We start from the raw sequence: 22,102 nt of genomic DNA on the forward strand, positions 1-22,102 counted from the left end.
CCTGGGGTCGCCAGCATCCCAGTCTGCACGGGCTCCAGCGCGGTGCAGGAGTGCAACCCCACCCCCTCATGACGTGGCCAGTTTGGGAACGGCCATTGCGGGCAGGCATTTAAATAGCAGATTTTGACAGAATCACAGACTCCTGACAGTGCAGAAAGAGGCCATTTGGCCCCTCGAGTCTGCACCGACCCTCTGGGAGAGCATCTCAGTAAATTTGCTGATGACACCAAGATTGGTGGAGTAGTGGATGAGGTGGAGGGCTGTTGTAGGCTGCAAAGAGACATTGATAGGATGCAGAGCTGGGCGGAAAAATGGCAGATGGAGTTTAACCCTGATAAGTGCGAGGAGAATCATTTTGGGAGGAAAAATCTGAATGCGGATTACAGGGTCAACGGCAGGGTTCTGAGGAAATGTGGGGGAACAGAGAGATCTTGGGGTTCATGTCCACAGATCTCTGAATGTTGCCACTCAAGTAGATAGAACCGTGAAGAAGGCCTATAGTGTGTTAGCGTTTATTAACAGGGGGCTTGAGTTTAAGAGCCGCGGGGTTATGCTGCAACTATACATGACCCTGGTGAGACCACATTTGGAGTATTGTGTGCTGTTCTGGTCACCTCACTATGGGAAGGATGTGGAAGCATTGGAAAGGGTGCAAAGGAGATTTACCAGAATGCTGCCTGGTTTGCAGGATAGGTCTTGTGAGCAAAGGTTTAGGGAGCTACGGCTTTTCTCTTTGGAGCGGAGGAGGATGAGAGGCGACTTAATAGAGGTTTATAAGATGATGAGGGGGATAGATAGGGTGAATGTTCAGAGACTATTTCCTCGGGTGGATGTAGCTGTGACAAGGGAGCATAACTATAAGATTCAGGGTGGGAGATATAGGAGGGATGACCGAGGTAGGTTCTTTAGTCAGAGAATGGTTAGGGTGTGGAATGGACTGCCTGCTGTGATAGTGGAGTTGGACACTTTAGGAACTTTCAAGCGGTTATTAGGCACATGGAGCACACCAGAATGACAGGGAGTGGGATAGCTTGATCTTGGTTTTGGACAAAGCTCGGCACAACATCGAGGGCCGAAGGGCCTGTTCTATGCTGTACTGTTCTACGTTCTATGTTACCGAAGCCACTCCCGTAAACCCCATCTAACCTTTGAGTAATAAGCGACAATTTTACCATGGCCAATCCACCTAACCTGCACATCTTTGGACTGTGGGAGGAAACCGGAGCACCCGGAGGAAACCCACGCAGTCACCCGAGACCGGAATTGAACCCGGGTCCATGGGCACTGTGGGGCAGCAGTGCTGACCACTGTTAAATGTTTCTGCCTTGTTTACTTCAATTATCTTATTCATTCATAATTATCCCATAATTATGCATGCGTAATGCTGCGTTCTGATATTCTGCTCACAGAAAGGCCAGGATTAGACAGCTCCACCTGACACGGGGCTGAAAATTCCCTCCCAAACTGAATAAACCTTTTAATAATAATCTTTATTGTCACAGGTATGCTGACATTAACACTGCAATTAGGTTACTGTGACAAGCCCCTAGTCGCCACATTCCGGCGCCTGTTCGGGTAAACAGAGGGAGAATCCAGAATATCCAATTCACCGAACAGCACGTCTTTCGGGACTTGTGGGAGGAAACCGGAGCACCCTGAGGAAACCCACGCAGACACGGGGAGAGCGTGCAGATTCCGTGCTGCCCCTTTTGCTGCTCCATCAAATTTTATGCCCGCACCCCCCCCCCCCCCCCCCCCCCCTTTACGGCCGGCTTCAATTTCTCCGCAGTTCTTTCTACAAATTATTTCAAAGAGAGCAGAACTCGGCGGTGAAATGCCATCCATCTCAGTGACCATTACAGAGTAAGGGTTCCCCGTTATAATTCCCAGGTTTAGTTATTGTTCAAGTGGACAACGAATGGAAATGGGTGTCAAGGGGGTGTCAGGTCCACACAGGGAGTGGTCAGTATCTAGAATATATGTGGGGGTCAAAGCCCAATACACAAAATAATTCACGTCCTTATGTTTAAATACCTCCATAGCCTGACGCCTCCATGACCCCCTCCAAAACTACAAGCCTCTGAGATCTCTGAGTTCCTCTAATTTCACCTCTGTGCCTCTTTTATTTCCTTCACCTCGTATTTGGTGGCCTTCCCTTCAGTTCACTTTCCTCTTCTGGTGTGCCTGCACTGACAGAGCTATAGAGCTGGAGAGAAGAAGACTGGCTTTGGCACCCTGGTATCTGACATCCAAGCTGTATGACTGACCCATCCAAGCTGATGATCATAGCCTCAATGCTCCTGGTGCCTGTTTGTGAAAGGGCACTGATATTGATGCATCAGCCCTCCCGCTTAATATTAGATCTTCCGTATGCAGGATTTGTGGTATGAGTGCAGTGAATTGAGGGCTCTCCTGTACATTGCTTTGTTTCAATCCTACAGTCAGGGATGGATCACAATCACATGGGAGACCATGAGCTTGGTTTCAGTTTTGATGTTGTGATCTTTAAACACTCACTTCCTCAGATGAGCAGCAGATTTCAGGTGATGCTGGATTTCTTCAATGTCAACGTCAGCCTTCTGTAAAAGATAACGTCCAAGGTGCCGGGAATGTTCCACATTTTCCAGGCACTCATCATGAATCCTAATTAACGAGGCCATGGTGTGTGCATCTGGAGTTTGCAGATGGAGCATTTTGATCTTCTAAATGTTGTCTGTTAGTCCCATCATCTTGTGCACCTCAGCAAATACGCCAACAATCTCTGGGATCAGTTTCTGAGACAGCTCTTGCTGAAGCATCATCAACCTGTTGGAGCACTGTGACTGAGGTCAGTCTTTGATGGAATGATCTGAGATCAATAGTTTACCCTCCATTCCATAAATAAGCTGCACCCCAGCTGGAGGCTTGTCGCTAGCCAGCGGACGGCAGCAAGAAAGATCGAGAATAAGAGTTTGAGCAATGACACAAGTCTGTCTCCTGTCTGAACCTCAAATGGTTGTGAAATTGATCCGTTAAGGATCACGATACGCATATGCAGGGCCGGCCCAAGGCACCGGCAACTCGGGCAGTCGCCCGGGGCGCCATGTGCTAGGGGGCGCCAGACTCGGGTCCCGCGCATGCGCGGTGGCCGCCCTCCCCTAAGGCGGCCCCCTCCGCCCCCCCCTCGGCCCTGCCCCCGCGCCTCGGGCCCGCCCCCTCGCCTCGGGCCCGCCCCCCGCCTCGGCCCCCCGGCCCCCCTCCCCCTCGCCCCCCCCCCCCTCGGCCCCCCGGCCCCGCCCCCCCCCCCCCCCCCCCCCCGGCCCCGCCCCCCCCCCCTCCGAAGGGCGCCGAAGTTCAGCTTGCCCGGGGTGCCAGCAACCCTAGGGCCGGCGCTGCGCATATGGGCATGAAGCAGGCAAAAGATTGTAAACAATTTTGGAAGACATCCGTACTCCAACCGAGGCTTCCAGGGTGCCTGCCTATTTACACTGTTGAAGAACAATATGTTGAGAGGTTGATGTTGTTTGTGACATTTTTCTTGTAATTGACGAGCTGTAAAAATCATGTTGATGATATTCATGTTTATTGAGATTCAGGCAGTATCTCTTCAAAGTGCAACATGCCGAGTTAGAAGGGGTCTTGTAAATGACCTTTCCTGCAGCCTTCTGCCGACATAACTTCCACAGTTGGATTTGTCCTCTTCTTTGAAGTATGCCGCAATCTTGGCATCCTGAAGATCATTCAGAGCTTCCTCTTCATTCCAGCTGAGAGGGATGAAGGTGCGGTGCAATAATGTCAGCTCCTCTCTTCCGAGCTTAAAGATCTCAGCTGGGGGTTCCATTACCTCCTGCAGCTTTCTTGCTCTTCATTTATCTGATGGTTTTCATCGCACCCAGGGAGATTGGTTGAGTTCCGAGCTCATCCCGAACTGGCTGGTGTGGGATGGAGTTGAAAATGCTTTCATCAATAATTAACTCTTGATAGAATTTTTTTTTCACAATGCTCTCTCCAATGGATGTTGATAGCTTCCCCTTTCCTTGATCAGATCTCCCCCTCCTTCAGCTTGAGTGGATCCTTGAACAACTGGACCATAAATGGTCTCTGTGGCCATGAAGACGGCAGGGATATCATTAATGTGGATCGGGTGGTCATCTGGACACTGTGATGATGCTCGTGCATAAGGGTTCGCATGATTGTAGCATGGGGGTTCTCCCTGGAGTGCAAGCAGACACATAGCATGTAAGAGCTGTTCAGAGTACACAATAAACTGCGATTGTTCAAAGTCATTGGTTGTCAGTCACTGAAACCCAGCACTTGCACAATTAATATCGGTGAGATGTTGACTTCCTTTGCCTTGTCTGCGTACAAGATATTCATGTCACAGGTGCACCTTTGTACCATGGCGTTTACTCGTTGGGAAACCAGCTTCTTTTGCTTTGAATTTGCATCATTCTGCCAAGTGCAGAAAGTCTTGTATTTACAATCAGTTTATTGATCTCTTGATCATTTTCATCAAACCAATGCTGATGTTACCTGAAATTGAGATGTAGTAGCCATCACAGGGACATGGTTGAGGGAGGGGCGGGATTGACAGCTCAACATCCCTGGTTGTGGAATCTTCAGGTGAGTCGGGGAGGGGGTAAAAGAAGAGGTGGCATTGCACTGTTTGTCAATGAGCCAGTTACTGTGGTGAGGCGAGATAATGGGGGCATCGAATGAAACTTTGTGGGTAGAGCTGAGGAATGGAAAAATAGGACAGCCACATTGCTAAGTGTTTATTGCAGACCCCCAGAAAGTCAGCGGGAAATTGAAGAGCAAATTTGTGGACAATTCACAGAAGTGTGTAAAAATAATAATTGGGTAATTATGGAAATGAAATGAAATGAATTCAACTAGACATAGATGAAGTGGATTTCTTAAAATGTAGACATGAGACTTGTTTAGCTCAATATGTAGAGTGACATAGACAGCACAGTGCTGCACTTAATTCTGGGGAATGAAGCCAGATAAGTGGGTAAGGTGGTTGTTGGGGAGCATTTTAATGATAGCGACAGAGCGCATCTTAGTAAAACAAGACTGGATCTGGCTAAGGTAGACTGGGAACAGATATTTGGGAATAAATTTACAGAAGAGCAGAATGGGGGCCTACAAAAAGGAAGTGGGGAAGGTACAGGCCCAAGATCTTCCCCCTAGGGTGATAGGAATGAGTAAGAAGCCCAGAGAACGATGGATGACCAGAGATATCAGGATGCAATGAGAAGGAAGAGAGGCTTTTAGCAGGTACAAGGGGACCAATCAATGGCGACATTAGTAGAGTACAGAAAGTGAAAGGCGGAGCTTAAGAGAGCAATTAGGAGAGAAAAGAGGGTGTGGTGATATCATGGTTGTGTTGTAATTCACCGACTGGCCACAATGAGTCTCATTAGTATATAAGTGAATGTTAGAGTCAGGTGACCTCAGACTGACTGGAGAGCTGGAAGAGAGAGGTTGCTTGTGCATGATCATACTGTTATTCATCTGCTGTTTTGTACGTAGTTGACCCACAGTTAAAGTAATAAATCCTTTATAGCTTTAGCTACAAGTGTTCTTGTAATATAAATCAGACCATCTGACAAGAACATTACAGAGTGAACATAAGAAAGCTCTGGCTGGCAAAGGTAGGGAAATTTTCAAGGTTTGCTATAAGTATATCGATGGGAAGAAAATAACCAGGGAAAGTGTAGGGTCCAATAGGGGCCAAGAGGGCAATCTGTGGGTGGAGTCAGAGGACATTTGCAGGATGTTGAATAAATACTTCACATCTGTCTTCATCCAAGAGAATGAGGTTGTAGATATGGAACTCGGGGAGAGAGACTTTGAGGTTCTTGCGCAAGGTGACATAGAGAGTGTCAAGATATTGGAGGTGTTGGTGGGCTACAAGTGGTCAAATCTCCAGGTCCGGATTGTGTCCCAGGCTGCTGTGGGAGGTGAGGGAGAGATTACAGGGGTGCTGCTCGGCACAACATCGAGGGCCGAAGGTCCTGTTCTGTGCTGTACTGTTCTATATTCTATATTCTATATTCTATAAATGTTTAATTCCTCCCTGGCCATGGGGGTTGGGCCAGAGGACGGGAGAACTGCTGATGTTGTTTCATGACTTAAGCAGGGTTGCAGAGATATGCCAGGGAACTACAGATCAATGCGTCTCCCGTCAGTGATAGGGACATTATTGGAGAAAATTCTAAAGGAGAAGTTCTATCCCCTATATTCAGCATGGTTTTGTCAGAGGGAAGTCATGCCTGACAAATTTGATTGAATTTTTTGAGCATGTGTCCACGTGCATAGATGAGGACAGTGCAGTTGATATAGTTTATATGGATTTCAGCAAAGCCTTTGACAAGACTTTTGGGAGACAGATTAAGAAGGAAAATGCATAACGGATACAGGCTAATTTGGGAAGGTGGATTCAACATTGACTTAGTTGCAGGAGACAGAGGGTGATGACAGAAGGCTGATTAGTGACTGTAAGCCAGTGTCCAGTGGAGTACCACAGGGATCTGTGCTGGATTGTCCATTATGTACAAAAACTACATCAATGACTATGTGGGGGTAGGATCAGTAAGTTTGCGGATGAAACAAAGATTGGCCAGGTGGTTAACAGTGAGGTTGAGTGTCCTGGGTTACAGGCAGATATAGACGGGATGGTCAAATGGGCAGATAGGTGGCAGATAGAATTTAACCCTCAAACGTGTGGGGTGATATATATATTTTTTTTAAATAATTTTTATTGGAATTTTGTACAGAAAATATAAAACACAACGACAAACAATGAAATGCAACAAAACAACCCATAATAACTGTAACACCCCCCCAGTCCGTATCGACGCATGTATCACATCCCCCCACCCCCCCCCCCCCCCAACCCCAATGAGCAACAAAGGAACTTAAAAATAAATTAGAAATTAAATAAACAAACATAGTCATCGGTGTCCCCCCCCCCCCCCCCTTTTGATGAACAGCATGACACTAGGAAATTCAGAGGAATTTGTCCATAGTTCTCTGAAGGCAGAAGGGCAGGTTAATAGGGTGGGGAAAAAAGCATATGGGACACTCGCTTTTATCAATCGAAGCATAGATTAAAAAAGCAGGGAGGTCATGATGGAGTTATATAGAAATTTGGTGAGGCCACAGCTAGATGTGTGCAATTCTGGTCGCCACATTATAGGAAGGATGTGCTTGCACTGGAGAGGGTGCAGAGGAGATTCATAGATTTCATAGAATTTACAGTGCAGAAGGATGCCATTCAGCCCATCGAGTCTGCACCAGCTCTTGGAAAGAGCACCCTACCCAAGCCCATATCTCCACCCTATCCCCATAACCCAGTAACCCCACCTAACACTAAGGGCAATTTGGACCCTAAGGGCAATTTAGCATGGCCAATCCACCTAACCTGCACATCCTTGGACTGTGGTGGGAAACCGGAGCACCCGGAGGAAACCCACGCACAGACGGGGAGAACGTGCAGACTCCGCACAGACAGTGACCCAAGCCGGGAATTGAACCTGGGACCCTGGAGCTGTGAAACATTTGTGCTAATCACTATGCTACCGTGCTGCCCCTCATTCACCAGCATGTTGCCTGGGATGGAACATTTAAGCTATGAAGAGAGGTTGGATTAGCTTGGGCTGTTTTCATTGGAGCACAGAAGACTAAGGGGCGACCTGATTGAGGTGTACAAGAGGGGCATGGACAAACATTTTGGTCATTGAATAGGCATATGGACGATAAGGGGATAGTGTAGAGGGACTTTAGAGGGGTTTCACAGGGCGGCGCAACACAGAACATAGAACATAGAACAGTACAGCACAGAACATTGAGGGCCGAAGGGCCTGTACTGCGCTGTAATGTTCTATGTTCTATTTCCCCTTCGTTGAAGGGGACACATGTTCAAGGTGAGGAGCAGAAGGTTTAGGGGGAATTTGAGGACAAACCTTTTTAGCCAGAGCGTGGTAACAGTCTGGAATGCCCTGCCTGGGAGGGTGGAAGAGGCGGGTTTGCCCCACATGCTTTAAAAAGTACCTGGATGTGCACTTGGCACGTCATAGCATTCAAGGTTATGGGTCAAGTGCTGGCAAATGAGATCAGGTTGGTTGGTCAAGATGTTTCTTATGTGTCGTGCAGACTCAATGGGCTGAAGGAGTTCTTCTGCACTGTGTGATTCTGTGAATCTGTGACTGGGAATCAAAGTGTCTCTTTGCAGGTACTGCCTTAAGGGCGTCCCGAGCACTGTGGACACCCTTCTTCTATTCTTGATTGAAGTTTGAAAGTTCCTCGGGCATTGTTGGAATTGGCCTCTTTTGACTGGAGCCTTCAGAGCTTTGACTTTGACATTTTGTGAGTATTTCTGCCACTGGTCACAACCTTAGCAGAAACTCCAGATGCTCTCAGACACGGGGAATAGAATGCCCAGGGCATGAATAACAGGATCAAAAAAGTAGCAGCTCTATTAGGAAAAAAAACAACAGTTGAAAAAAAAGGCAGGGGAGGGGAGGGGAGATTATCACCAACTGCAGTAAGCAGTCGGAAAGATGGGTGGAACGCAGCCTTGAGTTGTCGCTGAGGAAGAGCTGGGCTCCATAGAAAGTCTGCCTGTCATGGGAGAGCTGGATATTGAACCCAGGGTGGAGGAACTCGGCAATGATATTTCTTGTCTGCTTTGGGTAAAAACCCGAGATGTTGATTCTGTTCGACCTGAACCCATCAATCCTGGGAAACAGGCACTCCTGTGGCATCGGCATGAACTTCCCTGCCAATGACCCCGGAAAGGGGCAATGCCCCAGGATATCCGGGGTGTAATGTTAGTGACACTGTACAAGAACAAGGGAAACCAGAACGATGGCAACAACTATCAAGTCTTCGCCCTGCTGAGCATCATCAGGAAAGTATTTGCCTGTGGGTGCTGATCCTCATCCCAGTGTAGTGTCAGAACCAGAGGATCGACAATCAACCTGACCTTTTCAGTCTGGCAGTTGCAAGAGAAATGCTGTGAGCCACAGGGACCATTATATATTGCCTTCAACAATCTCAACAACGCTTCTAACCAAGTGAGCAGAGGCGGACTACTTAATCAGCTGGAGAAAATTGGCTGCCGATCGAAGCTGCTCAATGTGATTGGCCCTTTCCATGACAACATGCTATGTAAGGTCAGCTATGACAGGGCAGCCACGGAACACTCCGAGATCCACAGCAGGGGCCAAACAGGGTTGGGGTCTGACACTGGCACAGTTTGGCACATTCTTCTCTTTGTTGCTCCCACATGTCTTCACTGACAGAGTGCCTAATTCCACGCCAGAACTGACGGGAAGCTGTTGAACCTTGCCCACCTGAGATCCAAGACTAAGGTACACTAATTCCACATCAGGGATTTGCTCTATGCTGACAATGATGCCTCGAGCTTCTATACAGAGGAACCTTTCAGCAGCAATTGGGCAGACTCTCCCACACTGGCAATGAATTTGTTTTGACTATTAGCATCAGGAAGGCAAATGTATGGTCCAGGATGCTGACATACCATCATCTGTCAGCATTGACAATGCAACTTTGAATGTTGTTAATAGCTTCACATATCTAGGCTCAAGGATCACCAACAATCTGTCACTTGATGGTAAAATCAACATGCATATTGAAAAAGTTGCAGTTACTGTGTCCATGCTGAAAAGGAGAGTTTGGAACAACAGCAACCTGACAGAAAACAGCAATCTGCGGGTCTATGAAGTATGCTTTATCGGGGCACTCCCCCCTACAGCGGTGAGACCTGGACAACATACTTCAGGCAGGAGAAAAGGCTGAACAGTTTCCACCTTCACTGTCTCAGATATATCCTCAGGATCTCTTGGATGGGCAAGGTCAACAACTCAGGGGTCCTGGAGCATGCTACTTACATCAGCATACACTCCCTATTAAGCCAACAACATCTACACTGTCTCAACCACATTGATCAGATGAATGTTGGCCAATTACCCAAAGACCCATTCAGACATTCTAATCTCTTTATGTCCCACTGTCAGCACCCTTCTTAGCCTTAATCATCCCTTTGTCTTCCTATCCACGACATCCCTGTCAATCTCTATCGCTGGCCCCCCATCCTGCCCCCCCCCCCCCCCGCTCCCCCCCCCCCCCCAACAACAGTATAAATCTGACCTTATTTCCAACTCTCTCCAGCTTTGACAAGAGTCATCCAGACTTGAAATGTTAGCTCCCTTCTCTCTCCACAGAGGCTGCCAGACCTGCTAAGATTGTCCAGTATTTTCAGCTTTTGTATCCAAAAACCTCCTGTACAGTGAACTAGCCATCGAGTCGCAACCTCCTTGGCATCCATATCTCTGCTACAAGGATATCTGCAAGCAAGTATCAAATATTGCGGTTGTTGAATGGGAGGCAATCATTTTGTTTTATTCATTTATGGAAAGTGGGCGTCGCTGGTTAGGCCAGCATTTATTGCCCATCTCTACCTGCCCTTCAGAAGGTGGTGGTGAGATGCCTTCTTGAACCGCTGCAGTCCTTCTGTAGGTGCAGCCACTGTGCTGTTAGAGAATGGGTTCCAGGATTTTGTCCCAGTGACAGTGAAGGAACGGCCGATATATTTCCAAGTCGGGATGGTGAGTGACTCGGAGGGGAACCTCCAGGCGGTGGGGTTCCCAGTTATCTGCTGCTCTTGTCCTTCTAGATGGTAGTGGTCGTGGGTTTGGAAGGTGCTTTCTAAGGATCTTTGGTGAGTTCCTGCAGTGCATCTTGAAGATGGTACACACGGCTGCCACTGATCGTCGGTGGAGGGGGGTTTGAATGTTTGTGGAAAGAGGAGCAATCAAGCTTTGTCCTGGATGGTGTCGAGCTTCTTAAGTGTTGTTGGAGCTGCACTCATCCAGGCAAGTGGAGAGTATCCCATTACACTCCTGCGACGGTTGTGATCGCTGGAGGTCGGCTGCTTGGTGGGACATTGGAAAAGGCGAGCAGCAACGAGAAGTTGTGCCGAATGAGAAGAGGCCCAGAGAAAACAGGCCAGCGAATCGTGCACCTTCTCAGCCCGCAGTCTTCCTCTGCAGTCAATGCAGAGACCGGCAAGGCAGAGTGGGGACCCTGAGCCTCACCGGGACATGTTTAACACAGAACGGACCATCCCCGGTGTGAACCATCGGCTTCCGAGATGGAAAGCTGCGGCTGAACTGGATTAGTTGCGTTGCAGCTGATTGTCCCACAATATATTGCTCAGTCTGTGTGAGGAAAACAGTGCAGCAGTTTTGTTGGCCAACAGCCGCGTTCATTGCTCTAATGTTTATCCTCGCTGTTTTATTAACTGATGCAATGGTCTTGATAAATTTCTTGTTGAGGAGGCTTGTTTTTTTATGGTCTATGCTCCACCAGGGGAGGTTCTGCTGACTGTTTTATCAGATAATATATAATCAAGAGTACTGAAGTAAATTAGGGAAGTGGTTGAAGATTTTGTAGTGAAACGTGGGTTGAGCTGTGTTAACACAAGAGCGGTGTCTAACAATTGTTAATGAGTTTTCATTGTGTTCCCTTCTTCTTTCTCCCCTCTTCTGACTCATGCTGCCTTAATATTCTTTGGGAATCTGCACCATTTCCAGTGCCTCGTCTGAAGCAGACAAGTTATCATGTGTACTTATATAGTGCCTTTCAAATCTTCAGCATCCTCTCAGGCTGCTGGCTGTAGGTTCAACTCACACTCTGCAGAGGAGCTCACAATCTAAGCAGACTCCCTGATGCAGAACTGGGGAGGTACTGTGTTGTCGTTTGGAGACGGCCCTTCTTAATGTGGACTTACTGGGCAGGCTGTAGACACACTCTGATATTTGCTTAACACTCTCCACGTGTCTGGGTGGGTCTGTTGCCAATCGGCACCGGAGTCATCAATAATGTTGCTCTTTTTAATGAGTGGAATACTATCCCGTCAATCGGGATAGTAACAACCATTAACAACCAATAATGTTGCCAAATTAACTAGATGTAGCAGTTATTAATGATAATATTGATTTTCAGAGTCGCCAGGTATTAAATGATACCACCACAAGGTTTTACCGGATATCGATCAAAGACCAAACAACCAGTTAGTCAGTTCAAGTTCAAAGATAGTTTATTTATACACAACGATTACTTCGACATGCAACATAAAACACTACAAGTTAAACTACACCTAACCTAACAACTACAATAACCTAAACTTAACTTCAGGGCAACCGGCTCTATGCAGATGGACAAGGCCTTTGTTTGGATCTTGCGTGGCTGGGTAGAAGTGACTTTGTTTCTGCTGGACTCATCCGTCTGGTAGCGATCGTTGGTCTTGAACTTGTCTTCTGGTCGTAATGCTACACTTGGTTTTAGGCGTAGGCCAGGGCCAAGAGAGACTGAACACATGGCTGTGTCTCTTTTTATCCCTCTGGGATTTTGCACTCTTTGAGGCGGTCCTTAGCTTTGGACCCAATAATTCAACAATAATTCGATCACTGCCTTCGATTGTGGCCAATAAAGGGGCGGGTGCCTTGATGGCTGGGCATGTACTGAGCGGTCATTGACCTTGGCTGTTTGGGCTTTCTTAGCAAAGGGAGTGGCGCTGGTTAGTCTGCCTCTGTATCGGTTACCTGAGTACAGTCCTTTTGTTCTGGGGAAATGGGCCATTAGAATGCAAACGAGCAAACGGGGGTTTCGATCGTGTCCAGCTATCTGGGTTGCAAATACACACACAAGCTCTGAGTGTGTCTGAGTCTTGGGTTGGCCATAATTCCCATGGTCCTTTGCAGGTGGCCATCTGAGATGGCTACAGGTCTCACTCCCACACAACCCAAAAGATGTGCAGGATAAGTGGATTGGCCCCTCTATGGGAAAAAATTAGTATTACATCTAACCAGTTGACAGAGCAACCATATTGCCCCTAGGCAGGAATCTAATCTCTCTCTCCAGAGGCTAAAGCATGACTGACTGAAGTCGATGATCCATCATCACCGATGTTATACATATACCATATGTTAACCCTTTATGCTACAAGGTACATTATTGAATCAAGGTCTTAACTGCTCTGTCAGTTCGAGTATAGAATCATAGAATTGTTACAGTGCAGAAGGAGGCCTTTCGGTCCATATAGTCTGCTCTGACCTTCTGAAAGAGCACAACACCTACACCCACTCCCCCATTGTATCCCGATCCCCCAACCGACACAACCCTGTACACAATGGGCAATTTTAGCATGGCCAATCCACCTGGGGAAAACCCAACCAGACATGGTTAGAACTCCACACAGAAAGTCACCTAAGGTCGGAATCAAACCCAGTTCCCTGGTGCTGCGAGGCAACAGTGCTAACCATTGTGCCACCATGCTATAAGACTGTAAGACATAGGAGAAGAATTAGGCCACTCGGCCCATCGAGTCTGCTCTGCCATTCAATCATGATTGATATTTTTCTCATCCCCATTCTCCTGCCTTCTCCCCATAACCCCTGATCCCCTTATTAATCAAGAACCAATCATTCTCTGTCTTAAAGACAGTCAGTGATTTGGTCTCCAAAACCTTCTGGGGCAAAGAGTTCCACAGATTCACCACCCTCTGGCTGAAGACATTCCTCCTCACTTCAGTTCCAAAGGATCGTCCCTTCAGTCTGAGATTGTGTGCTCTGGTTCTAGTTTTTCCTACAAGTAGAAACATCCTCTCCACGTCCACTCTATCCGGGCCTCGCAGTATCCTGCAAGTTTCAATAAGATCCCCCCTCATCTTTCCAAACTCCAACGAGTACCGACCCAGAGTCCTCAACCGTTCCTCATACGACAAGCTCTTCATTCCAGGGATCATTCTTGTGAAACTCCTCTGGACCCTTTCCAAGGCCAACACATCCTTCCTTAGATACGTGGCCCAAAACTGTTCACAATACTCCAAATGGAGTCCCAAAAGTGTATCCTCTTTTTTTAATCACGCTGCTATTTATAGGAACTTGCTGTGCATAAATTGGTTGCCACATTTTCTACATCGCAACCACATCCACACTTCAGAAGCCCCTTCTTCCTTGTTTTCAGCAGCAAGCTGAGTCATCAGTTAAATAACCAGATATTGGTTGACGGGTGAATGTTGGGTCAGGGCACTGCTGTGCAAACACTTATCAAAAAATAGAATTACGTTGAGCACAAAAACAGGACGTTCGGGTCGAACCGAGGCCGGGGTTTTCTGGCCCAGCCACTGTGGGAAATGTCCAGGTGTTGGAATGCCGAGAGCCACCCAAAACTTTTTCTTGACTTCTGGTGGGACCGGATGGTCCTGGCAGTGGGCAGGGCTCCGGAAAATCCAGGCCGAGATATTTATGCTTCAATTCAGAATGAGAGGTTCGCTATTTGGGACTCAGATGAGGGGGTACTTCTCCAGTCAAAGGGTGATAAATCTTTGGATTTCTTGACCTCAGAGGGCTGTAGAATATTACAGCACGTTAAAGACAGAGATGGATTGATTTCTACACACTAAATATATCAGCAGGATCGGGGCATGTTGTGAGAAAATGGCATTGAGGTAAACGATCAGCGACAATCGAGTTGATTGGTTCAGTAGGCTCAAGAGGTTGAAAGGCCTAATTTCCCAATTTTCCTATTTTTGCGTCCTTGCATGCTTCCCCAGCACTCTGGCAGTAGAACTCTCTATTCCTTTCACCTTCATATGTTTATCCAGCTTCCCCATCAATGCAATTCACATCGTGGTGAGGGCCACGCTCCAGCTGTCTCAGTTTCTTCCATATTCTTCTGCCTTCATTAAATGTCGCATCAACTGAGCATCTCGCCGAAAGATGGCTGCTCTGACAATGCAGGCATTACAGCACAGAACAAGTCCTTCGGCCCTCGATGTTGTGCCATGCTTTGTCCGAAACCAAGATCAAGCTATCCCACTCCCTGTCATTCTGGTGTGCTCCATGTGCCTATCCAACAACCACTTGAAAGTTCCGAAAGTGTCCGACTCCACTATCACAGCAGGCAGTCCTTCCCACACCCTAACCATTCTCTGAGTAAAGAACCTACCTCGGACATGCCTCCCCTCACTTCCACCCTATCCCCGTAACCCAATAACCCCATCTAACCTCTTTAGAACAGTACAGCACAGAACAGGCCCTTCGGCCCTCGATGCTGTGCCGAGCAATGATCACCCTACTCAAACTCACGTATCCACCCTATACCCGTAACCCAACAACTCCCCCTTAACCTTACTTTTTAGGACACAACGGGCAATTTAGCATGGCCAATCCACCTAATCCGCACATCTTTGGACTGTGGGAGGAAACCGGAGCACCCGGAGGAAACCCACGCACACACAGGGAGGACGTGCAGACTCCACACAGACCAAGCTGGGAATCGAACCTGGGACCCTGGAGCTGTGAAGCATTGATGCTAACCACTATGCTACCGTGCTGCCCCCAAAAATATAGAATAAACATTGTTTTTGTTTTAAACATACTTTAGATCTCTGTTGCATCACAGCTGTAAAGTGGGCCCTTGTGCTCCCCATAACCAAAATCTATTCAAAGTTGTGGGTCAGGTGAACTCCATGATATACTTTGGTGTTCTCAAAACCCTGGCCCATAATAATAGCTTGTGAAAGAAAACTTTAAGGCATGTTATAGGAGTGAAATTTGGAAACCCTCATGGGGGAGTTCTGATGAGAGGTCCACCGACACTAATTTGGGTTCTGAGTGGAGTGTGTATTTGATCACAGTGTGCTCAAAGAGACTTTCTGTTATTGAGGCCATTATAGTGTCATGTGAGGGTCCCTATAAGAAAAGTGTGTTTGGCAAAAAGCTGAAGTGATGTCATTGTGTGGGTGGAGCTGAACTGTGTTTCTGGCTTTTTACTTTCGGTTTGAGCTGGAAGCTGTTTTTTGGCTCTTGAGTTTTAGTTTCATTTTCAGTTGGGGAGCTGCATTCAAACCAAGGAGGTGTATTTTGGGTCTCTCTCCCGCTCTCTGGATGCTAAAAATCGTCTCCAGATCACTTGATGATTTCAAAGTAATACCTGTTTCTGTAAGGAATGCAAACCTACTGTCTTTGTTCAAAAAGGTTTATGGCTTATGGATGTTGTTAGGAAAGTTATTAAGGGTTACCTATAGAGTATTGTATCTGTGGGGCTAATCAGTGTTGGTAGTTGATTAGGTGTTTACTGTGTGTTTATAAAATGTTATCTTGATTCATAGAATAAACATTGTTTTTGTTTAAACATACTTTAGATCTCTGTTACATCACAGCTGTAAAGTGGGCCCTTGTGCTCCCCATAACCAAAATCTATTCAAAGTTGTGGGTCAGGTGAACTCCATGATATACTTTGGTGTTCTCAAAACCCTGGCCCATAATAATAGCTTAAGATAAGCTTTGTAATGTTGACCTGACCTGAAAATGATCAGAGCTGACCTGAGCACGTGGGCAGCACGGTAGCTTCACAGCGCTTGGGTCCCAGGTTCGATTCCCGGCTTGGGTCACTGTCTGTGTGGAGTTTGCACATTCTCCCCGTGTCTATGTGGGTTTCCTCCGGGTGCTCCGGTTTCCTCCCACAGTCCAAAGATGTGCAGGTTAGGTGGATTGGCCATGATAAATTGCCCTTAGTGTCCAAAAAGGTTAGGAGGGGTTACTGGGTTACGGGGATAGGATGGAAGTGAGGGCTTAAGTGGGTTGGTGCAGACTCGATGGGCTGAATGGCCTCCTTCTGCACTATATGTTCTAAAATCTGGGTATATTTGAGAAACTAAGGGGGGAGAAAAGGAGTATTGTATCGTAAATTGATGTTTTATGTTTAATTTTTCTTTGCTGTTGAAACTAATTCATGGTCCTGTGACTCTGTTCCTCCATGTTGAACAAAAGAAATTAAAAATTATAGTAATTTGAGCCAGGGTTTCATTCAGAGATCTTCCCGTCCAGTCATAACATTGACTGGGATCGTAGCACAAGATGGATCAAATGTGCAAAAAACATGAGTAGGTTCCTCAAACCTGCTCCAGAATTAAAAAAATATTGTAGCATGATCTGATAGTAATCTCAAATCTGCGTCCTATCAGTCCCCAATACTCTATCACCCCCTTATTTTTTAATCACCCATAGGGCGTGAGTGTCGCAGATTGCACCAACATTTCTTTCCCATCTATAATTACCCTTGACCGGGCAGTTAAGAGTCAACCACATTGCTTTTTGTCTGGAGCCACAAGAAGTTTCCACCCTGCCTAAAAATTATTGAAGGATTCTGGCCTGGATTCTCCATTTCAGGGATTATGTCCCCCCCCCCCCACCGTGGTGAAAACTGGTCTTTTACGGCAGGAAAATTGGCGTCAAAAGGCCACAGATTTACTGCCTTGCAGGGTGCTAGCAGGGAGTTGTTGTGGAGCTCACAGCTCCAGCTGCCGATACGGCCCCTCGCACTTCCGGGTCAGAGGCCGCGCATGCGCACAGCGGGGGACTCTAGCGGCCGCACCGTGCTACATGGCGGACTCAGCCCGCGGATCTGGACCGCCGAAATAGTGCCCCGCATTGGCCGCTCGGCAGACCCGGACCACTTGCACATATAGCCCCCAGTCCAGAATGAGGCCCCCCCTGCCCTCTGATTGGCCCTCCCCCGACTGTGGCGGCCTCGGACTGAGTCTGCAGCCTCCTCGCGAGGTTCCCGAATGGCAGGGCCAGATTAGAATCACGCCGTGGGGAATTCGACCGGTCGGGGATGGACAATAGAAGGGCGAGACTCAGGCAATGGCCTGAGGCAGTGGATGCTCGGCGCAGAGTACTCCCCGAGTACGCCTTTTTTTGGGGGGGGGGGGGGCGGAGAACAGCGGAACTGGCGCCGGTCCCGATTTCGTGCGGGAAAACGGATTCTCCGCCCTGTCGCAAAACATGATTTCCCCATCGGGGTGCGGGGAATCCTGCCCTGTGATTCCACCGTCTTCTCAGGAACAAAATTTCAAAGACTAGTTACCCTCGAGAGTAAGGAATCCTCCTCATCTCCATTTTAAATGGGGATCCTTATTTTTAAACAGTAACCGCCTAGTTCTAGATTCTCCCACAAAGAGAAAACATCCTCTCCATGTCCACAATGTCAATACCCCTCAGGATCTTAAATGCTTCAATGAAGTCACATTTTGCTCTTCGAAACTCCAGTGAATACAAGCCTAGCCTGTCTAGCCTTTACTCATAAGACAACCCATCCAGGTGTGAGTCTGGTAAACATGATCTGAACTGCTTCCAAAGCAATTATATCCTTCCTTAAGGAAGGTGCCTAATTCTGAACATGATATTCCTGATGTGATCTGTATCGCTGAAGCATAACCTCCCTACTTTCATATTCAATTCCTGCCGCAATAAATGATAACTTTCTATTAACTTTCCTAATCACTTGCTGTGCCCGTATATTAACCTTTTATGATTCATGGACTAAGACACACATTTTCCTTTGCATCTCAGAGCTCTGCAATCTCCTATCAAGTAGATAATCTGCTTCTTAATTATTGTTCCTGCCAAAGTGAACAATTTCACATTTTCGCACATTATACTCCATTTTGCCAGATTTTTGTCCATTCACATAACCTATCTATGTCTTTTTATAGCCTTCCTACGTCCTCTTCACAACTTACTTTGCTACCTATCAACAGACCTGGCAAACATCCATTCAATTTCTCCTTCCGAGTCATGAATATAAACTGTAAACAGTTGAGGTCCCAGTATTGATCCATGTGGCACACGGCTTGTTCCATGCCAATACGTCATCCCCTAATCATGAATTTTTATTTTCCTCAAATAATTTTGCTGCGGCACTTTATCAAATGCCTTCAGGCAATCCTCCAGTTCCAAAGGACATATTACTTCCTCAGCTACTTCGCACTACTGGCTGAACAATGTTATGAATGCTTCAACCTTCTCTTTTGCACTGCTGTGCAGGGTTGAGGATGGGGATATTTGGGAGTCTCCTCCTCCAGTCAGTCGTTTAATTGTCCACCACCATTCACGGCTGGATGTGGTAGGACTGCAGAGCTTAGATCTGCTCCATTGGTTGTTGAATCGTTTAGCTCTGTCTGTTACTTGCTGCTTATGCTGTCTGACACACAAGTAGTCCTGTGTTGTAGCTTCGCCAGGTTGACACCTCATTTTTCGGTCTGCCTGGTGTTGCTCCTGGCATGCTCTCCTGCACTCTTCATTGATCCCCTTGCTTGGTGGTAATGGTAGAGTGGGGGACATGCCAGGCCACGATATACAGATTGTGGTTGAGTACAACTCTGCCACTGATGATGACCCACAATCGCCTCATGGATGTCCAGTCTTGAGTTGCTAGATCTGTTTGAAATCATCCCATTTAGCATGGTGGTAGTGCCACACAACACGATGGAGGGTATCCTCAATGTGAAGATAGGATTTCATTTCTACAAGAATTGTACAGTGGTCACTCCGACTGAAAGTGTTTTGGTCAGGTATTTATAGCAAGCAGGTTTCCCCTTTCCGCAAAGCCTTGCAAATTTATTTTCTCTCTGAGTGCTTATCCAGTTGTTTTGAAAGCCACAGTTGAATCTTCCTCCAGCTCCATCAGGCAGTGTATTCCAGATCCTAACTCCTTACTGCAGAATAAAAGATTTTTCTTATGTTGTATTTGGTTCTTCTGCCAATTACCTTTAATTGATGCCCTTCAGTTCTCACATCCATCTGCGAATTTGAAAATCTCCATCGAAACTCCCTCAGTCTTTTCTTTTCCAAGAAAAACCACGTCCTCTCCAACGTAACCACATCAGCAAAGTCTCTCATCCAGATCCAGGGAGATACATCCTGGGCCCTGGTGCTTCTCCTGTTTCCAGGCTCCTTATTCCTCCCTCCGCACTTTAACGCTCCCCCTCAATCGTGCATGATATTTTTTCCCATTCACGAATCACCAACCGATCCATCACACATCACAGAATGGTCCTTGTAAAAAGATAATGACTCGTGTTGACATCTGGTTACAAATATTGTCTGATATATATGCAACATGGATCATTAATATCAAGGGCAGCGATGATATAATGCAGTGTTAGTTTGCATGTGCCCTGTAGATGATCCCACCGTGGCTATTAAACAAACCAGAAAGTACAAATTTTACTTTAACAGCATCATTAATTTGACAGGAAAATATCCCACTAGTTATTTATAACAGTGTGCAGATGATAACACTGAGTTTAGTAACAGCTTTCGTCCTCATTAACATGCTCTCAAGATTGCACCATACAGTCAGAATAATGGTAAATTCACATCTGGGAGAAAGAGTCAATAACTTCAACCCAGATAAACTGCACAAGGTCTTTATCGTTCTGTCAAAGAAGAAGACTTTCTTCTGACTGGGAGCATGATATTATTCAATATATTATTTCATTCAAGCAGTGTATTTTATCAGTAATGCCACAGGATAGATAGATCAAAACACTCCTGGGCAGCAAAGTGGAATGATTGAACAACACAAATCTTCGCTATGGGTGAGCAGTGTTGGAGCCCTCATGGATCTCTGTGCTTCACAGATGTCAGGGTGGCAAAGTGGTTTGCACTGCTGCCTCACGGCGCTGAGGACCCAGGTTAGATCCAGGTGGTGGGTCATTGTTTGTGTGGAGTTTGCACGTCCTCCCCGTGTTTACGTGGGTTCCTCCGGGTGCTCTGGTTTCCTCCCACAAGTTGGTGAATTGGACATTCTGAATTCTCCCTCTGAGTACCCGAATAGGCGCCGGAATGTGGCGACTAGGGTTTATCACAGTAACGTCATTGCAGTGTAAATGTAAGCCGACTTATGACAATAATAAAGATTATTATTATTAGATAAGAGTGTGATAATAGGTAAGTAGTCAAAAGGACAAATTTGAGGTCAATGGAAAAGACGTCTCCAGCCAATTAAGTACCTGTGAGTTATAGTCAACAGGCCAGGTTAGAAGTGGTGGACCAGGCTCCAGGGGCCGAATGGCCAATTCCAGCTCATAATCTGTATGTTTGAATGTCATCCTGCGATGGGTGAGATGACTGGGTTGGATGGCCTTTGTCACCCATTATTTTGCAAATGGGCGGTGCAATCATGGTTGATGCTCTGTTTATTTTGTTGCTAATGAAAGTCTACCGTGCGTGGGATCTGTGGGGTGAGATTTCCAGGACAAATGGGTTTATCGTCAATCAGTAACCTATTTTTCACCACACACAATTTTCAGGCATCTCTCTATTGACTTCCATTGGCTCTTAAACATTTCTTGCCAGTGGGGTCCACACCAGACAAAATAACAAAGAAAAAAGAATTCTGTCTCCAGCACCACTAATTTGCATAGCTTCCTAAATAGATCATCCATGTTGATCTCTCACCATTTATTCTTCATTCTCTGACCTGCTTGCTTGGCTTCCTGGATATATTTTGACAAATGTTCGTAAGCGCTGGGAACACCTTGACATCTAACGTGTAATTTTCTCATCCCCCTCATGGAGAATCAATGACCAATTATGCAGCAAGCCAGTTTCAGGAAGAAGCAAGTCCAGCAACAGGGGCAGCGGGTTGGCATGGTTACCTCATGGGTAGGCCGAGCATTGGGAGGCAGCAGAGGCAGCAAGAATGGTTCCAGGGATGAGAAATTCCAGTAGTGAGGATAGATTGGAGAGGTTGGGACTGTTCTACTTGGAGAGAAGAAGAAGTTGAAGAGATTTGTTAGAGATGTTCAAAATCATGAGGAGGCTGGACAGAGAAGATCGGGAGAAACTGTTCCCGCTGGCAAAATGATCAACAATGTGAGAGCACAGGTTTAAAGTCATTCGTAAAAGAAGCAAATGTAATGTGAGAAAATGTTTTTGACACAACAAATAGTTCAGATCTGGGCCGGGATTCTCCCCTACCTGGTGGGGCGGGGGTACTTGGCGTGTCGGAGTGGCGTGCACCACTCCGGCGTCGGGCCACCCCAAAGTTGCGGAATTCTCCACACCTTTAGGGGCTAGACCCGCTCCGGAGTGGTTTCCACTCCGCCAGCTGGCGTGAACTGCCTTTGGCACCATGCCAACCGAGGCCGAAATGACTTCGCCGGCTGCCGTAAGTTGTTGCATGCGCCGGAGCATCAGAGGCTGCTGACGTCATACCAGCGCATGTGCAGGGGAGG

Source organism: Scyliorhinus canicula, chromosome 4 (assembly GCF_902713615.1).
Source record: "Scyliorhinus canicula chromosome 4, sScyCan1.1, whole genome shotgun sequence".
Classification (NCBI taxonomy): domain Eukaryota; kingdom Metazoa; phylum Chordata; class Chondrichthyes; order Carcharhiniformes; family Scyliorhinidae; genus Scyliorhinus; species Scyliorhinus canicula.